The sequence below is a fragment of the Phalacrocorax carbo genome, chromosome 6 (assembly GCF_963921805.1).
Source record: "Phalacrocorax carbo chromosome 6, bPhaCar2.1, whole genome shotgun sequence".
Classification (NCBI taxonomy): domain Eukaryota; kingdom Metazoa; phylum Chordata; class Aves; order Suliformes; family Phalacrocoracidae; genus Phalacrocorax; species Phalacrocorax carbo.
In genome coordinates this window covers 24,737,132-24,755,722 of record NC_087518.1, presented here as the reverse complement: position 1 = coordinate 24,755,722, position 18,591 = coordinate 24,737,132, and the positions used below count along the sequence as shown (strand labels likewise).

Below are 18,591 nucleotides of genomic sequence, written 5' to 3'. Positions count from 1 at the left end.
CTCCCCAAGAAGCGTGGGTGATGGGTTTTTTTCCCTCCAGAGCTTTAACGAGGGTCACCTCTCTGTGTGTTTGTGTGTGTGTGCGTGTGAGAGAGAGCTCTCCCGAGAAGAAAGCCCCAAAGGGCCGTATGTTGGTCCGGCTGCTCCTCAACGGGTGTTGCACATGGCCTGCAAAGAGTGTCTGAAGAGCTGCAAGGAGCCAGCCAAGACGTCCCCGGGCCCCTCTGCAGCTTTGGCACTCCCCACCTATGTCTGGCTACCACCTCGTTACCTGACCCCCTTCCAGTGCCTGCAGTTCACGAGGGCAGAAGTGGATCCCAACATGCAATGGAAACGTTACTCTTCTGTGCTTGCTTCTAGGTGAGGGTCGTGGCAACGGTTATCCAGCCTCTCGGCTGGATGTTGGTTTGGAGCCCTTGGGGCTTCCTGGAGGTAAGGTCTCAGTGTCCCTTTCCTTGAAAGAATTAACATTGACACTGTGGCAAGAGTTTATTCATGTGCCATTTTCCTGAAGGTCCTCTCAAAGTCGAGAGCTTCCTGACCTCTTGGCCTCTTCCTGTCCCCAAGCCTGAGAGCAATCCCACAGGTTAAGGCAGTGGGAGGAGGGAGCAGTCACCTTTTAATCTTCTTGCCATGTGAAATGCAAGCTGCTCCTTCCGTGGCCAATGATGCGCAGACAACAGGTGACGGAGGCTTCTCTGGGTGTTTAGTTACAGACGTGCCAGTAGGGAGGACTTTTGCAGCTCCTCGGCTGGATGCTGTGCTACAGCGCGGCTGGCGTCGCAGGGGTGAGTGGTCCGTCTCCGCTGACCTTGCAGGCTAAGCACTGGTTGCCTGTAATTTATTCCTGTGAAATTGCACCAAATGCTTTCCCTGAAGGTCCTCCAAGAGCCAGGTACCAAGCTGAAGGAGGGAAAAAGTCCCCGGAGCCATCGCATGCCCTAAGGCAAATGCTGGAAGAACTGGAGAGGGGACACGGTGGGTGTCTTTCGCTCTGCCTTAGCCGTGAGATGTGACAACCGGAGGTTTTACGTACAAGACTGGGCACGCTGTAGCCTGCGCAGCGGGAAGGGATTGATCAGGGCCTCGCTGCAGCGACGCTGGCTTTCGCACCTTGCAGGTGCTGGCAAGCCATAGAGATGGTGCAGAGCCTTTGCTGCCTGTTGTGCTTCAGGCCGAGTGCCAGAGGCAGCTGCAGTCCCAGCTTGCCCAGTACAGCTCAGAGGCGGCTTGTGCAGATGTCGCAGGCAGATTGGAGGGCCTGGCGCGTGCTGCACTTGTGCTCAGCTCACACGCAGTGCTGCTTGCCCACTGAGAGCCAGTTCCAGGTGGGGGCGAGGTCCCAAGCAGTGCTGCTTGCCCTTTCCTAGTGCTGGAGGCCGGGCGGAGATGCTGACTCAGCGGGCTTTCTGCCTTGTGCTCGATTTCCCATCTGCAGACCGATAGCTGGGATGGGACGAACGTGACCGTTGCTGGGGCTTACAGGGAAGGGCAGGAGGGCCTTGCATAGGAGCAGCCCTGCTCAGAAGGGCTGTTTCCCCGGCTGGCTTGGCTGCATCTTCTTCCCATCCTCTTTGAAGGAAGGCATTTAGCATCACCTTACCGTCTCCCAAAAATGCACTACGTGCAATGCGAACCAGGAGATCGCGTGCAATTTCCTGGTCTCCCAGCAGATCAGGCCTGGCTGTTGTTTGGACTAGTGACTAGGCGCAGCCCCAAAAGCCCCGGCGATTTGTCTAAACCTTATTACCCATGTCCTTGAGAAGCACTGCCTCCCAAAGATGCCACCTCCCTGATGGGAAGGGTTCCAACTAATCCAATGTCCCGCTTGCTTTCTCAAGGGACGGACCGAGAGGCTGCGCACAAGGAGGCGTTTTTGGAAGGAAGCAGTGGCTCCCTGCCAGCCTCTGCTGAAGAAACAGAGGCGATGCAAGCCAACGGCATGCCAGGTAATTGCCGTCCCGTGGTCAGGCGGTGTCACCCATTGGGATCGCTATATGTCAGCAGGCTCCTCCCCCGGTGCTGGCTCTGGCACGACACAGCAGCAGCCAAAGATGAAAGGGTTTTGGGTTCGAGGCATCGGGAACACGTTCCGCAGACGGTGGGGAACGTGACTCTTGCACAAACGTACCTCCCGCTGTGGCTGCATCCCAGTGCTTGCCGTGAGTCCCCTAGAGGCTTTGTAGGGGAATACACAGGGATCGGCGACCGGAAGATCACGGGATGTGACGAAAGATAGTCTCCTCCCCATAGGAGTGGCAGGAACAGGAACCGCAAGAGCTATATAAGCGTGTGACGCAGCTAAATAAACGCACATTTTGTACCCATCATATTGATGTCTGTGCATCACTGTCCCCAGGGTGGGTAGAGCCCTGTGTCCCGGAGATATGCGGCCCAAGATAAGTTCTCCCATAGAAACGTACAGCAACAAGTGGGGACGCAGACAGGGGCAAGCATCGCGGGGGATGGGAAAGAAGCGGAGAGTTCAGATGGAGTAACCTGGCCAGCGACTCAGTCTGAGGCTCCCGAAGAGGCGGATCGGGAAGCGGCGGTGTTCCCTGTTGAGCCAGCAGGACCCTTGGAATGCCCCCCCCCCCCCCCCCCGCATACCCCTGGGATGATTTGGCACAGGCGCGGGTACCCGCGCGCGGGGAGGGTGACGTGGCAGCGGACGCAGCGGGAGTGACGGAGCGGAAGGAGAAAGATGAGCAGCGCCGGAAGCAGCGCCGGCAGCGGCACCGCCCTCTGCCCGACCCTCGACACTGGCTCCCGGGGCAGCCCTTGAGATGGGAGTCGGACGAGGAGGGGGATTGGGGTGCCTGGAGGGGAGGACAGGGGGAGTATAGAACAACTTCGAGTAGCAGCGAATCAGAAGTTGGGGGAGAAACCGATGTCCACATGTGGGAAGATGGGGCAGATTGCCTGCAGCGCTCAAAAAAGAGGCATAAGGCAGCAGAGACTCGGAGGACCAATCAGAAGGAGAGAGGAGAGGGACCGCCAAAAGGGGAGGTCCGGGGCGCTGCAGCTCCGGAGGGGTCCGCGGAGGACGTGCTGCGGCAGCTGCAGCAGGCTATGCCCGCACTAGGGGAAGTAACTCGGAGGCAGACGGGACTCTTAACGAAGGGGGCGCCCCAGCGACAGTCAGTCGAGTTACCTAACTGGCGGCTGGTAGCCAGAGATTGTAGCCTCGATGGAATAAGGGTAGAGGTGCCCGGGATATTCCCTGTCCGGATAGCTCCTGGAGGAGGAGTGGAGTGGACGACGATAGATGCCAAGCTAGTGCGAAGTTTATGGCGAGAAATTAGAGAAAAGGGGCTCGAAGTACCCAAGAATGGTGTAAAGCTTGGAATATTGTATTAAAACACGGCATTGCTTACAATAGCACAGGGCAGGCTATAGTAGAACGCGCTCATCGCACCTGGAAAGCAAAAATAATACAGCTTGGGGAGGGGGAGATGTAGGGGAATAGACAGGGATCGGCGACCGGAAGATTACGGGATGTGACGGAAAGATAGACTCCTCCCCATAGGAGTGGCAGGAACAGGAACCGCAAGAGCTATATAAGCGTGTGACGCAGCTAAATAGACGGACATTTTGCATCCATCATATTGATGTCTGTGCATCACTGTCCGCAGGGTGGGTAGAGCCCTGTGTCCCGGAGGTATGCGGCCCAAGATAAGTTCTATCGTAGAAGCGTACAGCTACAACCGGTGAAGGTCCGTGGGCTGAGGGAACGATTGTTGCAGCGGGATCATCTGGCCACAGCTGACCTCCTCAGATGGCATACCCAGGAAAAGGGGGAGCCATCAAGAGCTCCTCCTGGGACACAAGTCTGACAAGCAAATGTACTGGAGGCAAAACAAAGGTCCTCACTAATTAATGGGCCCTTGATGGGCCCTAATTGGTGGGCCACCACCACCAATTGGGGGTGCTGCAAAGTGTCTCCACACTTGGCTGCTGAGCCTGCTGTTAAGAAGCTCCCTGAGCCAGGCTTTTACTGCCTTGGCAGTAAGAAAGTGGTGACCACCCCACTGCTTGAAAGGCTGCCCCGAGGCATTTGTAAGAGTTCAGCTGTGCTGCCCAGGCTGCGGCCACTGTTCACAGGACACCAAAGCAAACCACACACTGACAACCAAGGCCCTTCGCTGGTGCAGATCAGGCACTTTGGGCGGGGTACAACAGTAAGCACGTGGCTTTTTCGACTTAAGGGAGGCTGGGCCCGCTCTTAGTTCCGAGGCCTTGGCTTAGATCGCAGTTATTATTGCCATCAAGGTGTAAACGTGTTGAGGGGGAGAGGGTTTTAACGCTTCTCCTCCAGAAGCCTGGATGATGGTTTTGCCCTCCAGTGCTTCAGCGCGGGCTCCCCCTCTGTGCGTGCGAGCTCTCCGGGTCAGCGAGCCCAAGGGGCCGTACGTTGGTCCGTCCGCTCCTCGACAGCTGTTGCACATGGCCTGGAAAGAGTGTCTGGAGAGCTGCCAGGAGCCAGCCAAGAGGTCACCAGGCTCCTCCGCTGCTCACCAAATTGGTGCTGTAGGTCACAGGGGCACGGGAGAGCACACAGGGGAAGTATCACGTGCTGGCCTTGCTCCAACGTGCCACCCTGGGCTTTGCCCACTGGCAAGGGACCCTAGGCTAGGCCGACTTTGGGTTTGATGCCACCCTCCTGTTGAGAGAACAGCAGGACTGCGGTCTTTCTTTCCCCCATTTGTCACAGACTCGTTGATAGCATGCAGGTGACCTAACTTCAGACACCTGAGCTACTGCCAGCTGCTCCAGCCCCCTCATCATCATCTTTGTGGCCCTGCTCTGCACCTGCTCCAGCAGGTCTGTGTCTTTCCTATGCTCTTTATTACCACCGTACACCCTGCAGGATAAACACCAGGGGAGAACTGCAGCTGAAGTCAGTGTAATAGGAAAGACCCGGCCTGCCTCTGTGCAAAAGACAAGAGCAGAAAGGGGAAATTGGCCAGCACCCTCAGTCAACACTGAGCACGAGAGCTGGCAGAAGATGTGGTGAGACAAAGGGCTCCCTCCCAGTCCCTTAAAAGGGTTGCCAACTCCCGTTTTACGGGAAATGGTTGGGTTTCCCTCATGAATTCCTCATGACGCTCCTCCGGGGTCTGTGTCGGGAGATGGAGTGACACCGTACGACGTGGGAGCCAGCGGATGTTAGGGGTGTGACCCCAAATCCATCAGCGCTGAACCGAGCCTGCCACCATGCAGGGAGCTGGGGTCAGAGCTTGATCCGCAGGGCCGCTGCCCCTACCACTCAGGCTCCCAGGCCTGAGCTGATGGCTGCCATTAGGGATTGCTTCTTGACAACGCTCCTCCTTGACACGGGAGCCCAACTATCAATGGCACATAAGGACACTTAGCAAAGGACAGCCTCCACTGAGCAAACGGTGCCTTAGCATGTAACACAACACCAACTTGCAGTTAAAAGGATGCCAGTGTCTGTTCAGGACCGCACGATGACTTTCCAGGGTTACTTGCTTGGGGCGGGACGCTCCAGCCCTCACTGGGAGCTGGCACACTCTTTCTCAGGTTATTTCCATTTTCCTTCTGGAGGGCCAAAGAACGGAGGATAAAAAAAACTCCCCAGCAGGCCGGGGCTTGACCAAAGCCCGTGGAGAAGGTAGTCCCAACAGTCAGCTAGTCAGCCTGCTAGGAGAACATGACGAGTTGGGCATAAGCAGGCAAGTCTTTCATTTTGGTTTAATTTGTGGAGGTGGAGGGACCAGGCACTCTCAGGCACTAAAGTTAATGCAAGTTCTGCTCCACTCCACCCAAAACAGCTCCGAGCAATACCTTTTCCTCTGCCACACGCTTTCAGAGGCAAAAGACATTTGGCTTATCCTAACACATATTTCGCGTTCAGATTGACTCGGTCTTTGCAGTCGATGCTCCCAGCACCCTGAATCGTAGCATCACAGAATGGTTTGGGTTGCGAGGGCCCTGTAAAGGCCATCTAGCCCAACCCCACCTGCAATGAGCAGGGCCATCTGCAACTACATCAGGCTGCTCAGAGCCTCGTCCAGCCTGACCGTCACTGTTTCCAGGGATGGGACAGCTACCACTTCCCAGGGCAACCTGTGCCGGTGTTTCACCACCCTCAGCGTAAAAAATGTCTCCCTTATATCCGCTCTGAATCTACCCTCTTTTAGTTTAAAACCACTACCCCTTGCCCTGCTGCAATAGGCCCTCCTAAAAACTCTCTCCCCATCTTACAAGCCCCCTGCAAGTATCGAGAGGCCACAAGGAGGTCTCCCCGCAGCCTTCTCGTCAGTTGGGCTGAACAACCCAACTCCCTCGGCCTTTTCTCATAGGAGAGGTGTTCCAGACCTCTGAGGGTCACTTTTGTGGCCCTCCTCTGGACCCGCTCCAACAGCTCCATGTCTTTCCTGTGCTCAGGGCTCCAGAGCTGGACACAGTACTGCAGGTGGGGTCTCACCAGAGCGGAGCGGAGGGGCAGAATCACCTCCCTCCACCTGCTGCCCACCCTTCTTTTGATGCAGCCCAGGATAACATCGGCTTTCTGGGCTGCGAGTGCTCATTGCCGGCTCCTGTGCAGCTTTCCATCCACCAGTACCCCCAAGTCCTTTTCCACAGGGCTGCTCTCAATCCCTTCATCCCCCAGGCTCTGTTGATACCGGGGCTTGCCCCGACCCTGCAGGCGCAGGACCCTGCACTTGGCCTTCGTGAACCGCGTGATGTTCCCATGAGCCCACTTCTTGAGCTTGCCCAGCTCCCTCTGGATGGCACCCCATCCCTCAGGCGTGTCAGCCGCACCACTCAGCTTGCTGTCGCCTGCAAACTTGCCGAGGGGGCACTCGATCCTGCTGTCTATGCCATTGCATTGATGAAGATGTTAAACAGTACTCGTCCCAGTACAGGACCCTGAGGGACACCACTCGTCCCTGATCTCCATCTGGACACTGAGCCATTGACCATGACCCTCTGGATGAGACCATCCAGCCAATTCCTTATCCACCAAACAGTCCATCCATCAGATCCATAGCTCTCCAATCTAGAGAGAAGGATGATATGGGGGACCGTGTCAAAGGCCTTTTGGAAGTCCAGCTAGATGACATCTGTAGCTCTTCCCTTGTCCGCTGGTGTAGTCACTCCATCATAGAAGGCCACTAGGTTGGTCAGGTGGTATATACACACCCTGTGCTCTCCTGGGTTCCCTTTGCATGTCAAATAATTGGAGAGAGTACTCTTCTGTTTCAGGGATTGACTTTGCTCTTTCAGGAGCCTGACAGAGCGTACTCCCTTAAATTTCACATGAAGAAGGAATGGAAAAGTCAAGGCTTCATCTTTGGTGGAAAACAAAAGTGACTCGTTAGCCCTGGGGTCCCCCAAGGCACCAAACTGGGCTCCAGCCTGGAAGCTGCCGACGGAAGGGGATCTTGCACTTGTCTTGAGACTGAAATAGCTCACTCTTCAGCCTCACGAGCTGTTGCTAACAGCCCCCAAGGAGGTCAGAAAGCCCTTGGCTGTGGTTTCTGGTTGTTCTGGGGGACTGTGAACTCCTCGCTGCCCCTGTGACAGTGCCCGGAAAACAGAGCAGAGCCGTGGGCTCAGCCCCAGCTGGGCCTGTGTCCCAGCCCTTGGACAGAGCTGCCCGACGGGATGTGCTCCCCTCCCAAAGAGGGCAGCTCCCCTGGCTGTGCTCCAGCGGCTCTCCACGAGCGCCCCGAGGGCCATCCCCACACAGGCTCGGCCAGGCCGTGAGGTCACAGCGAGGCTGTGACATCACAGAGCCCCACAGTGCTGTGCTGGCTATAAATACTGACCGCTCAGCCCCCGGACCCATCTGCAGCAGCAGCAGCGGCAGCAGCGGCAGCAGCGACAGCAGCGGCTGCGGCAGTGGCAGGGCCATGGCCACCACCCACCACCTCCTCCTCATCCTCCTCCTGGTGGCCCTGCATGCCAGGGTTACCCAGGCTGCTCCGTGGCAAGCACTGGAAGCAGGTAAGCAGGCAGCGCTGGTGCAGCCTTTCACAGGCCAGCGGGCTCTTCTCCCCAAGAAGCGTGGGTGATGGTTTTTTTTCCCTCCAGAGCTTTAACGAGGGTCACCTCTCTGTGTGTTTGTGTGTGTGTGTGTGAGAGAGAGCTCTCCCGAGAAGAAAGCCCCAAAGGGCCGTATGTTGGTCCGGCTGCTCCTCAACGGGTGTTGCACATGGCCTGCAAAGAGTGTCTGAAGAGCTGCAAGGAGCCAGTCAAGACGTCCCCGGGCCCCTCTGCAGCTTTGGCACTCCCCACCTATGTCTGGCTACCACCTCGTTACCTGACCCCCTTCCAGTGCCTGCAGTTCACGAGGGCAGAAGTGGATCCCAACATGCAACGGAAATGTTACTCTTCTGTGCTTGCTTTTAGGTGAGGGTCGTGGCAACGGTTATCCAGCCTCTCGGCTGGATGTTGGTTTGGAGCCCTTGGGGCTTCCTGGAGGTAAGGTCTCGGTGTCCCTTTCCTTGAAAGAATTAACATTGACACTGTGGCAAGAGTTTATTCATGTGCCATTTTCCTGAAGGTCCTCTCAAAGTCGAGAGCTTCCTGACCTCTTGGCCTCTTCCTGTCCCCGAGCCTGAGAGCAATCCCACAGGTTAAGGCAGTGGGAGGAGGGAGCAGTCACCTTTTAATCTTCTTGCCATGTGAAATGCAAGCTGCTCCTTCCGTGGCCAATGATGCGCAGACAACAGGTGACGGAGGCTTCTCTGGGTGTTTAGTTACAGACGTGCCCGTAGGGAGGACTTTTGCAGCTCCTCGGCTGGATGCTGTGCTACAGAGCGGCTGGCATCGCAGGGGTGAGTGGTCCGTCTCCGCTGACCTTGCAGGCTAAGCACTGGTTGCCTGTAATTTATTCCTGTGAAATTGCACCAAATGCTTTCCCTGAAGGTCCTCCAAGAGCCAGGTACCAAGCTGAAGGAGGGAAAAAGTCCCCGGGGCCATCGCATGCCCTAAGGCAAATGCTGGAAGAACTGGAGAGAGGACACGGTGGGTGTCTTTCGCTCTGCCTTAGCCGTGAGATGTGACAACCGGAGGTTTTACGTACAAGACTGGGCACGCTGTAGCCTGCGCAGCGGGAAGGGATTGATCAGGGCCTCGCTGCAGCGACGCTGGCTTTCGCACCTTGCAGGTGCTGGCAAGCCATAGAGATGGTGCAGAGCCTTTGCTGCCTGTTGTGCTTCAGGCCGAGTGCCAGAGGCAGCTGCAGTCCCAGCTTGCCCAGTACGGCTCAGAGGCGGCTTGTGCAGATGTCGCAGGCAGATTGGAGGGCCTGGCGCGTGCTGCACTTGTGCTCAGCACGCGCAGTGCTGCTTGCCCACTGAGAGCCAGTTCCAGGTGGGGGCGAGGTCCCAAGCAGTGCTGCTTGCCCTTTCCTAGTGCTGGAGGTCGGGCAGAGATGCTGACTCAGCGGGCTTTCTGCCTTGTGCTCGATTTCCCATCTGCAGACCGATAGCTGGGATGGGACGAACGTGACCGTTGCTGGGGCTTACAGGGAAGGGCAGGAGGGCCTTGCATAGGAGCAGCCCTGCTCAGAAGGGCTGTTTCCCCGGCTGGCCTGGCTGCATCTTCTTCCCATCCTCTTTGAAGGAAGGCATTTAGCATCACCTTACCGTCTCCCAAAAACGCACTATGTGCAATGCGAACCAGGAGATCGCGTGCAATTTCCTGGTCTCCCAGCAGATCAGGCCTGGCTGTTGTTTGGACTAGTGACTAGGCGCAGCCCCAAAAGCCCCGGCGATTTGTCTAAACCTTATTACCCATGTCCTTGAGAAGCACTGCCTCCCAAAGATGCCACCTCCCTGATGGGAAGGGTTCCAACTAATCCAATGTCCCGCTTGCTTTCTCAAGGGACGGACCGAGAGGCTGCGCACAAGGAGGCGTTTTTGGAAGGAAGCAGTGGCTCCCTGCCAGCCTCTGCTGAAGAAACAGAGGCGATGCAAGCCAACGGCATGCCAGGTAATTGCCGTCCCGTGGTCAGGCGGTGTCACCCATTGGGATCGCTATGTGTCAGCAGGCTCCTCCCCCGGTGCTGGCTCTGGCACGACACAGCAGCAGCCAAAGATGAAAGGGTTTTGGGTTCGAGGCATCGGGAACACGTTCCGCAGACGGTGGGGAACGTGACTCTTGCACAAACGTACCTCCCGCTGTGGCTGCATCCCAGTGCTTGCCGTGAGTCCCCTAGAGGCCCAAAGCACAAGAGCAGCACAGAGAGGGATCCCTCCCATGAGCTGAGGTCCAGAGCGATGCCCTGACTCCCCGACTGGGCAGGGCCTCAGAGGGAACCTCCCCGTCCTCCTGCACCTGCTGTGCCTGAGCCGTGACGAGGCTTTACCTGTCGTCTCTGCTTTTTGCCAGGGCTGTCAAAGGCCGGAGGAGACCACCATGGCAGCGTATATGAATTTTTCCGCACAGACTCAGGTACTGAGCAGTCTCGCTGGGGTCCCTAAGCGGGAGACATGTCCCAAAACCTGGGAGCGGCTGCAGGTGGTGCCCATGCTGGAGAAGAGGCAGAAGGGGAGAGCAAGGCTCAAGGGTCTCTTGAGAAGGCCTGACTCGGTCCCCACGGGGTGTGGGGGCTGGCCCGCAGGGAGGGAGGGAGGGTTGCGGGTGCCCCTCCCTGCTGCAGGGATAGCTTTCGTCCGAGCGACTGCTCAAGCAGCTGCGCTCCCCCGCCGTGCTCTCCTGACAGCCGCCTGAGTTTTGGTCGGCGGGACAGCCTGTCCCAAAGGGTGGGAGTGTGCCTCCAGGCACCAGCACTGGGGGGAAACAGAGACCTTCCTGGCCATATCAAATGTGCCGTGGGCTTACCTGCGGTGCACAGGACGGGCTAACGTCCCAAATTGCTCCTCCAGGTGTGGCTGGCGAGACAATCCCAAGCGTTTCCAACCCCCAGAGCACCGCAAGTTTTTTCTGTCCCCAAGATGTGCGAAGACGCTGTATGATAGGCACAGCAGCAGTCGTGATTTCCGTGCCACTTGCAATAGCATTGTGCTATGTCATGATCCGACGGCGGAGAAATAGAAGACGGTGAGTCATTCATTTCCCCCCCTCCCCGAATGCTTCCTTCCATGGCTGCTTGTCGTAGCCACGAAGCATTCCTAGTCAGGCTGCTGTGGAGTGGTTGGTTAGTTAGGGGTTGGCCAAAAAACTCTGCTGAGGTTTCTGCTGCTGTCAGACGCTTTAATTGGCATCTTGACTCCTGGGCCTTTGTCTCGAGAGCCCGCTCTCACTGGTGCCAGTGTCAGCTCAAACCGACCCTGCCTGGACAAGAGCAGCCCCAGGAGCACCAGGCATAGGCAAAGCAAGGTCAGGGATGAGAAATAGCAGGGGCGAGCTTGCCCTAGAAAGCAAGACGTGCGCTAGCGCCCGCTCCTGACCAGCAAAGCTGCCCCGAGGAATGCCCCTGCTTGCCAGGGCCATGAGGTGCAGGTGTCCACCTCGGCCAAGGTGTGCCGGCAGCTCAGCCCGTGCTGGGGAGCCTTGCCAGCTCAGGGCCGTGCTGTGGATTGGAGAGTCCCTGTGCCCCATCTGCAGCTGAGGGCCTCAGCAGCCTCCTCTCTCCACAGGCATGCCTCTGCAGCTTCAGAAGCCCGCCGGGAAACCAGCAGATACCCCTCGCGCCCGCAGAGCCGGACCCACCGGCCCAGCACCCCTGAGAGCTGGACCCAATGCCAGCGGCCGCCACTTGTGCATGGGAAACCGGCACGCCCGCCCTCCCCACGGCCCCCCCGCCCCCCGAGCCCGATGGTCCGGCCCCCCAGCAGGGGCTGAAGGCAGCCCCGCCAGGGGAGGGCCTGGGGGTGCGCTGACAGAGCCCCCACCAACAGCTTCGGGGATCAGCCGTTTCTCTACAAATAAAGAGGGACAGAGCTGGCGCACAAGTCTCCAGTGGTACAAACAGCAAACCCCGCGAGGCACCAGCACCGGCTGAGCTCCGCAGCCGGGCGCAGCCGTGGATGCCCACTGTGTCGGCAGGCAGGAGCCAGGCACGGGGCTCCTCTGGCCAGCGGCGGGGCCCCGAGGGGCTGGGGCAGCCCACGGCCATGGCCAGCAACACCAACCTGACCCACACGCGGTGCGGGAGGCAGTGACGGGGGCCCAACCTGGCCAGTCGCATGGACCGGTGAAGGTCCGTGGGCTGAGGGAACGATTGTTGCAGCGGGATCGTCTGGCCACAGCTGACCTCCTCAGATGGCATACCCAGGAAAAGGGGGAGCCATCAAGAGCACCTCCTGGGACACAAGTCTGACAAGCAAATGTACTGGAGGCAAAACAAAGGTCCTCACTAATTAATGGGCCCTTGATGGGCCCTAATTGGTGGGCCACCACCACCAATTGGGGGTGCTGCAAAGTGTGTCCACTCTTGGCTGCTGAGCCTGCTGTTAAGAAGCTCCCTGAGCCAGGCTTTTACTGCCTTGGCAGTAAGAAAGTGGTGACCACCCCACTGCTTGAAAGGCTGCCCCGAGGCATTTGTAAGAGTTCAGCTGTGCTGCCCAGGCTGCGGCCACTGTTCACAGGACACCAAAGCAAACCACACACTGACAACCAAGGCCCTTCGCTGGTGCAGATCAGGCACTTTGGGCGGGGTACAACAGTAAGCACGTGGCTTTTTCGACTTAAGGGAGGCTGGGCCCGCTCTTAGTTCCGAGGCCTTGGCTTAGATCGCAGTTATTATTGCCATCAAGGTGTAAACGTGTTGAGGGGGAGAGGGTTTTAACGCTTCTCCTCCAGAAGCCTGGATGATGGTTTTGCCCTCCAGTGCTTCAGCGCGGGCTCCCCCTCTGTGCGTGCGAGCTCTCCGGGTCAGCGAGCCCAAGGGGCCGTACGTTGGTCCGTCCGCTCCTCGACAGCTGTTGCACATGGCCTGGAAAGAGTGTCTGGAGAGCTGCCAGGAGCCAGCCAAGAGGTCACCAGGCTCCTCCGCTGCTCACCAAATTGGTGCTGTAGGTCACAGGGGCACGGGAGAGCACACAGGGGAAGTATCACGTGCTGGCCTTGCTCCAACGTGCCACCCTGGGCTTTGCCCACTGGCAAGGGACCCTAGGCTAGGCCGACTTTGGGTTTGATGCCACCCTCCTGTTGAGAGAACAGCAGGACTGCGGTCTTTCTTTCCCCCATTTGTCACAGACTCGTTGATAGCATGCAGGTGACCTAACTTCAGACACCTGAGCTACTGCCAGCTGCTCCAGCCCCCTCATCATCATCTTTGTGGCCCTGCTCTGCACCTGCTCCAGCAGGTCTGTGTCTTTCCTATGCTCTTTATTACCACCGTACACCCTGCGGGATAAACACCAGGGGAGAACTGCAGCTGAAGTCAGTGTAATAGGAAAGACCCGGCCTGCCTCTGTGCAAAAGACAAGAGCAGAAAGGGGAAATTGGCCAGCACCCTCAGTCAACACTGAGCACGAGAGCTGGCAGAAGATGTGGTGAGACAAAGGGCTCCCTCCCAGTCCCTTAAAAGGGTTGCCAACTCCCGTTTTACGGGAAATGGTTGGGTTTCCCTCATGAATTCCTCATGACGCTCCTCCGGGGTCTGTGTCGGGAGATGGAGTGACACCGTACGACGTGGGAGCCAGCGGATGTTAGGGGTGTGACCCCAAATCCATCAGCGCTGAACCGAGCCTGCCACCATGCAGGGAGCTGGGGTCAGAGCTTGATCCGCAGGGCCGCTGCCCCTACCACTCAGGCTCCCAGGCCTGAGCTGATGGCTGCCATTAGGGATTGCTTCTTGACAACGCTCCTCCTTGACACGGGAGCCCAACTATCAATGGCACATAAGGACACTTAGCAAAGGACAGCCTCCACTGAGCAAACGGTGCCTTAGCATGTAACACAACACCAACTTGCAGTTAAAAGGATGCCAGTGTCTGTTCAGGACCGCACGATGACTTTCCAGGGTTACTTGCTTGGGGCGGGACGCTCCAGCCCTCACTGGGAGCTGGCACACTCTTTCTCAGGTTATTTCCATTTTCCTTCTGGAGGGCCAAAGAACGGAGGATAAAAAAAACTCCCCAGCAGGCCGGGGCTTGACCAAAGCCCGTGGAGAAGGTAGTCCCAACAGTCAGCTAGTCAGCCTGCTAGGAGAACATGACGAGTTGGGCATAAGCAGGCAAGTCTTTCATTTTGGTTTAATTTGTGGAGGTGGAGGGACCAGGCACTCTCAGGCACTAAAGTTAATGCAAGTTCTGCTCCACTCCACCCAAAACAGCTCCGAGCAATACCTTTTCCTCTGCCACACGCTTTCAGAGGCAAAAGACATTTGGCTTATCCTAACACATATTTCGCGTTCAGATTGACTCGGTCTTTGCAGTCGATGCTCCCAGCACCCTGAATCGTAGCATCACAGAATGGTTTGGGTTGCGAGGGCCCTGTAAAGGCCATCTAGCCCAACCCCACCTGCAATGAGCAGGGCCATCTGCAACTACATCAGGCTGCTCAGAGCCTCGTCCAGCCTGACCGTCACTGTTTCCAGGGATGGGACAGCTACCACTTCCCGGGGCAACCTGTGCCGGTGTTTCACCACCCTCAGCGTAAAAAATGTCTCCCTTATATCCGCTCTGAATCTACCCTCTTTTAGTTTAAAACCACTACCCCTTGCCCTGCTGCAATAGGCCCTCCTAAAAACTCTCTCCCCATCTTACAAGCCCCCTGCAAGTATCGAGAGGCCGCAAGGAGGTCTCCCCGCAGCCTTCTCGTCAGTTGGGCTGAACAACCCAACTCCCTCGGCCTTTCCTCATAGGAGAGGTGTTCCAGACCTCTGAGGGTCACTTTTGTGGCCCTCCTCTGGACCCGCTCCAACAGCTCCATGTCTTTCCTGTGCTCAGGGCTCCAGAGCTGGACACAGTACTGCAGGTGGGGTCTCACCAGAGCGGAGCGGAGGGGCAGAATCACCTCCCTCCACCTGCTGCCCACCCTTCTTTTGATGCAGCCCAGGATAACATCGGCTTTCTGGGCTGCGAGTGCTCATTGCCGGCTCCTGTGCAGCTTTCCATCCACCAGTACCCCCAAGTCCTTTTCCACAGGGCTGCTCTCAATCCCTTCATCCCCCAGGCTCTGTTGATACCGGGGCTTGCCCCGACCCTGCAGGCGCAGGACCCTGCACTTGGCCTTCGTGAACCGCGTGATGTTCCCATGAGCCCACTTCTTGAGCTTGCCCAGCTCCCTCTGGATGGCACCCCATCCCTCAGGCGTGTCAGCCGCACCACTCAGCTTGCTGTCGCCTGCAAACTTGCCGAGGGGGCACTCGATCCTGCTGTCTATGCCATTGCATTGATGAAGATGTTAAACAGTACTCGTCCCAGTACAGGACCCTGAGGGACACCACTCGTCCCTGATCTCCATCTGGACACTGAGCCATTGACCATGACCCTCTGGATGAGACCATCCAGCCAATTCCTTATCCACCAAACAGTCCATCCATCAGATCCATAGCTCTCCAATCTAGAGAGAAGGATGATATGGGGGACCGTGTCAAAGGCCTTTTGGAAGTCCAGCTAGATGACATCTGTAGCTCTTCCCTTGTCCGCTGGTGTAGTCACTCCATCATAGAAGGCCACTAGGTTGGTCAGGTGGTATATACACACCCTGTGCTCTCCTGGGTTCCCTTTGCATGTCAAATAATTGGAGAGAGTACTCTTCTGTTTCAGGGATTGACTTTGCTCTTTCAGGAGCCTGACAGAGCGTACTCCCTTAAATTTCACATGAAGAAGGAATGGAAAAGTCAAGGCTTCATCTTTGGTGGAAAACAAAAGTGACTCGTTAGCCCTGGGGTCCCCCAAGGCACCAAACTGGGCTCCAGCCTGGAAGCTGCCGACGGAAGGGGATCTTGCACTTGTCTTGAGACTGAAATAGCTCACTCTTCAGCCTCACGAGCTGTTGCTAACAGCCCCCAAGGAGGTCAGAAAGCCCTTGGCTGTGGTTTCTGGTTGTTCTGGGGGACTGTGAACTCCTCGCTGCCCCTGTGACAGTGCCCGGAAAACAGAGCAGAGCCGTGGGCTCAGCCCCAGCTGGGCCTGTGTCCCAGCCCTTGGACAGAGCTGCCCGACGGGATGTGCTCCCCTCCCAAAGAGGGCAGCTCCCCTGGCTGTGCTCCAGCGGCTCTCCACGAGCGCCCCGAGGGCCATCCCCACACAGGCTCGGCCAGGCCGTGAGGTCACAGCGAGGCTGTGACATCACAGAGCCCCACAGTGCTGTGCTGGCTATAAATACTGACCGCTCAGCCCCCGGACCCATCTGCAGCAGCAGCAGCGGCAGCAGCGGCAGCGACAGCAGCGGCTGCAGCGACAGCAGCGGCTGCGGCAGTGGCAGGGCCATGGCCACCACCCACCACCTCCTCCTCATCCTCCTCCTGGTGGCCCTGCATGCCAGGGTTACCCAGGCTGCTCCGTGGCAAGCACTGGAAGCAGGTAAGCAGGCAGCGCTGGTGCAGCCTTTCACAGGCCAGCGGGCTCTTCTCCCCAAGAAGCGTGGGTGATGGTTTTTTTTCCCTCCAGAGCTTTAACGAGGGTCACCTCTCTGTGTGTTTGTGTGTGTGTGTGTGAGAGAGAGCTCTCCCGAGAAGAAAGCCCCAAAGGGCCGTATGTTGGTCCGGCTGCTCCTCAACGGGTGTTGCACATGGCCTGCAAAGAGTGTCTGAAGAGCTGCAAGGAGCCAGTCAAGACGTCCCCGGGCCCCTCTGCAGCTTTGGCACTCCCCACCTATGTCTGGCTACCACCTCGTTACCTGACCCCCTTCCAGTGCCTGCAGTTCACGAGGGCAGAAGTGGATCCCAACATGCAACGGAAATGTTACTCTTCTGTGCTTGCTTTTAGGTGAGGGTCGTGGCAACGGTTATCCAGCCTCTCGGCTGGATGTTGGTTTGGAGCCCTTGGGGCTTCCTGGAGGTAAGGTCTCGGTGTCCCTTTCCTTGAAAGAATTAACATTGACACTGTGGCAAGAGTTTATTCATGTGCCATTTTCCTGAAGGTCCTCTCAAAGTCGAGAGCTTCCTGACCTCTTGGCCTCTTCCTGTCCCCGAGCCTGAGAGCAATCCCACAGGTTAAGGCAGTGGGAGGAGGGAGCAGTCACCTTTTAATCTTCTTGCCATGTGAAATGCAAGCTGCTCCTTCCGTGGCCAATGATGCGCAGACAGCAGGTGACGGAGGCTTCTCTGGGTGTTTAGTTACAGACGTGCCCGTAGGGAGGACTTTTGCAGCTCCTCGGCTGGATGCTGTGCTACAGAGCGGCTGGCATCGCAGGGGTGAGTGGTCCGTCTCCGCTGACCTTGCAGGCTAAGCACTGGTTGCCTGTAATTTATTCCTGTGAAATTGCACCAAATGCTTTCCCTGAAGGTCCTCCAAGAGCCAGGTACCAAGCTGAAGGAGGGAAAAAGTCCCCGGGGCCATCGCATGCCCTAAGGCAAATGCTGGAAGAACTGGAGAGAGGACACGGTGGGTGTCTTTCGCTCTGCCTTAGCCGTGAGATGTGACAACCGGAGGTTTTACGTACAAGACTGGGCACACTGTAGCCTGCGCAGCGGGAAGGGATTGATCAGGGCCTCGCTGCAGCGACGCTGGCTTTCGCACCTTGCAGGTGCTGGCAAGCCATAGAGATGGTGCAGAGCCTTTGCTGCCTGTTGTGCTTCAGGCCGAGTGCCAGAGGCAGCTGCAGTCCCAGCTTGCCCAGTACGGCTCAGAGGCGGCTTGTGCAGATGTCGCAGGCAGATTGGAGGGCCTGGCGCGTGCTGCACTTGTGCTCAGCACGCGCAGTGCTGCTTGCCCACTGAGAGCCAGTTCCAGGTGGGGGCGAGGTCCCAAGCAGTGCTGCTTGCCCTTTCCTAGTGCTGGAGGTCGGGCAGAGATGCTGACTCAGCGGGCTTTCTGCCTTGTGCTCGATTTCCCATCTGCAGACCGATAGCTGGGATGGGACGAACGTGACCGTTGCTGGGGCTTACAGGGAAGGGCAGGAGGGCCTTGCATAGGAGCAGCCCTGCTCAGAAGGGCTGTTTCCCCGGCTGGCCTGGCTGCATCTTCTTCCCATCCTCTTTGAAGGAAGGCATTTAGCATCACCTTACCGTCTCCCAAAAACGCACTATGTGCAATGCGAACCAGGAGATCGCGTGCAATTTCCTGGTCTCCCAGCAGATCAGGCCTGGCTGTTGTTTGGACTAGTGACTAGGCGCAGCCCCAAAAGCCCCGGCGATTTGTCTAAACCTTATTACCCATGTCCTTGAGAAGCACTGCCTCCCAAAGATGCCACCTCCCTGATGGGAAGGGTTCCAACTAATCCAATGTCCCGCTTGCTTTCTCAAGGGACGGACCGAGAGGCTGCGCACAAGGAGGCGTTTTTGGAAGGAAGCAGTGGCTCCCTGCCAGCCTCTGCTGAAGAAACAGAGGTGATGCAAGCCAACGGCATGCCAGGTAATTGCCGTCCCGTGGTCAGGCGGTGTCACCCATTGGGATCGCTATGTGTCAGCAGGCTCCTCCCCCGGTGCTGGCTCTGGCACGACACAGCAGCAGCCAAAGATGAAAGGGTTTTGGGTTCGAGGCATCGGGAACACGTTCCGCAGACGGTGGGGAACGTGACTCTTGCACAAACGTA

The 18,591-nt window shown here is 57.5% G+C and overlaps 1 long non-coding RNA gene across 2 annotated transcripts; it reads left to right on the top strand.

Annotated features, from left to right (window-relative positions):
- Nucleotides 1-2,324: 2,324 nt before the first annotated feature.
- Nucleotides 2,325-11,031, top strand: LOC135313879 (uncharacterized). Of its 2 annotated transcripts, none has more exons than XR_010373371.1 (3): nucleotides 2,325-2,360; nucleotides 10,369-10,431; nucleotides 10,866-11,031. It is a non-coding gene; the product is annotated as an uncharacterized LOC135313879 (long non-coding RNA). The 2 variants fall into 2 exon arrangements; XR_010373370.1 differs by lacking the exon at nucleotides 2,325-2,360 and adding an exon at nucleotides 9,376-9,969.
- The last annotated feature ends 7,560 nt before the right edge of the window (nucleotides 11,032-18,591 follow it).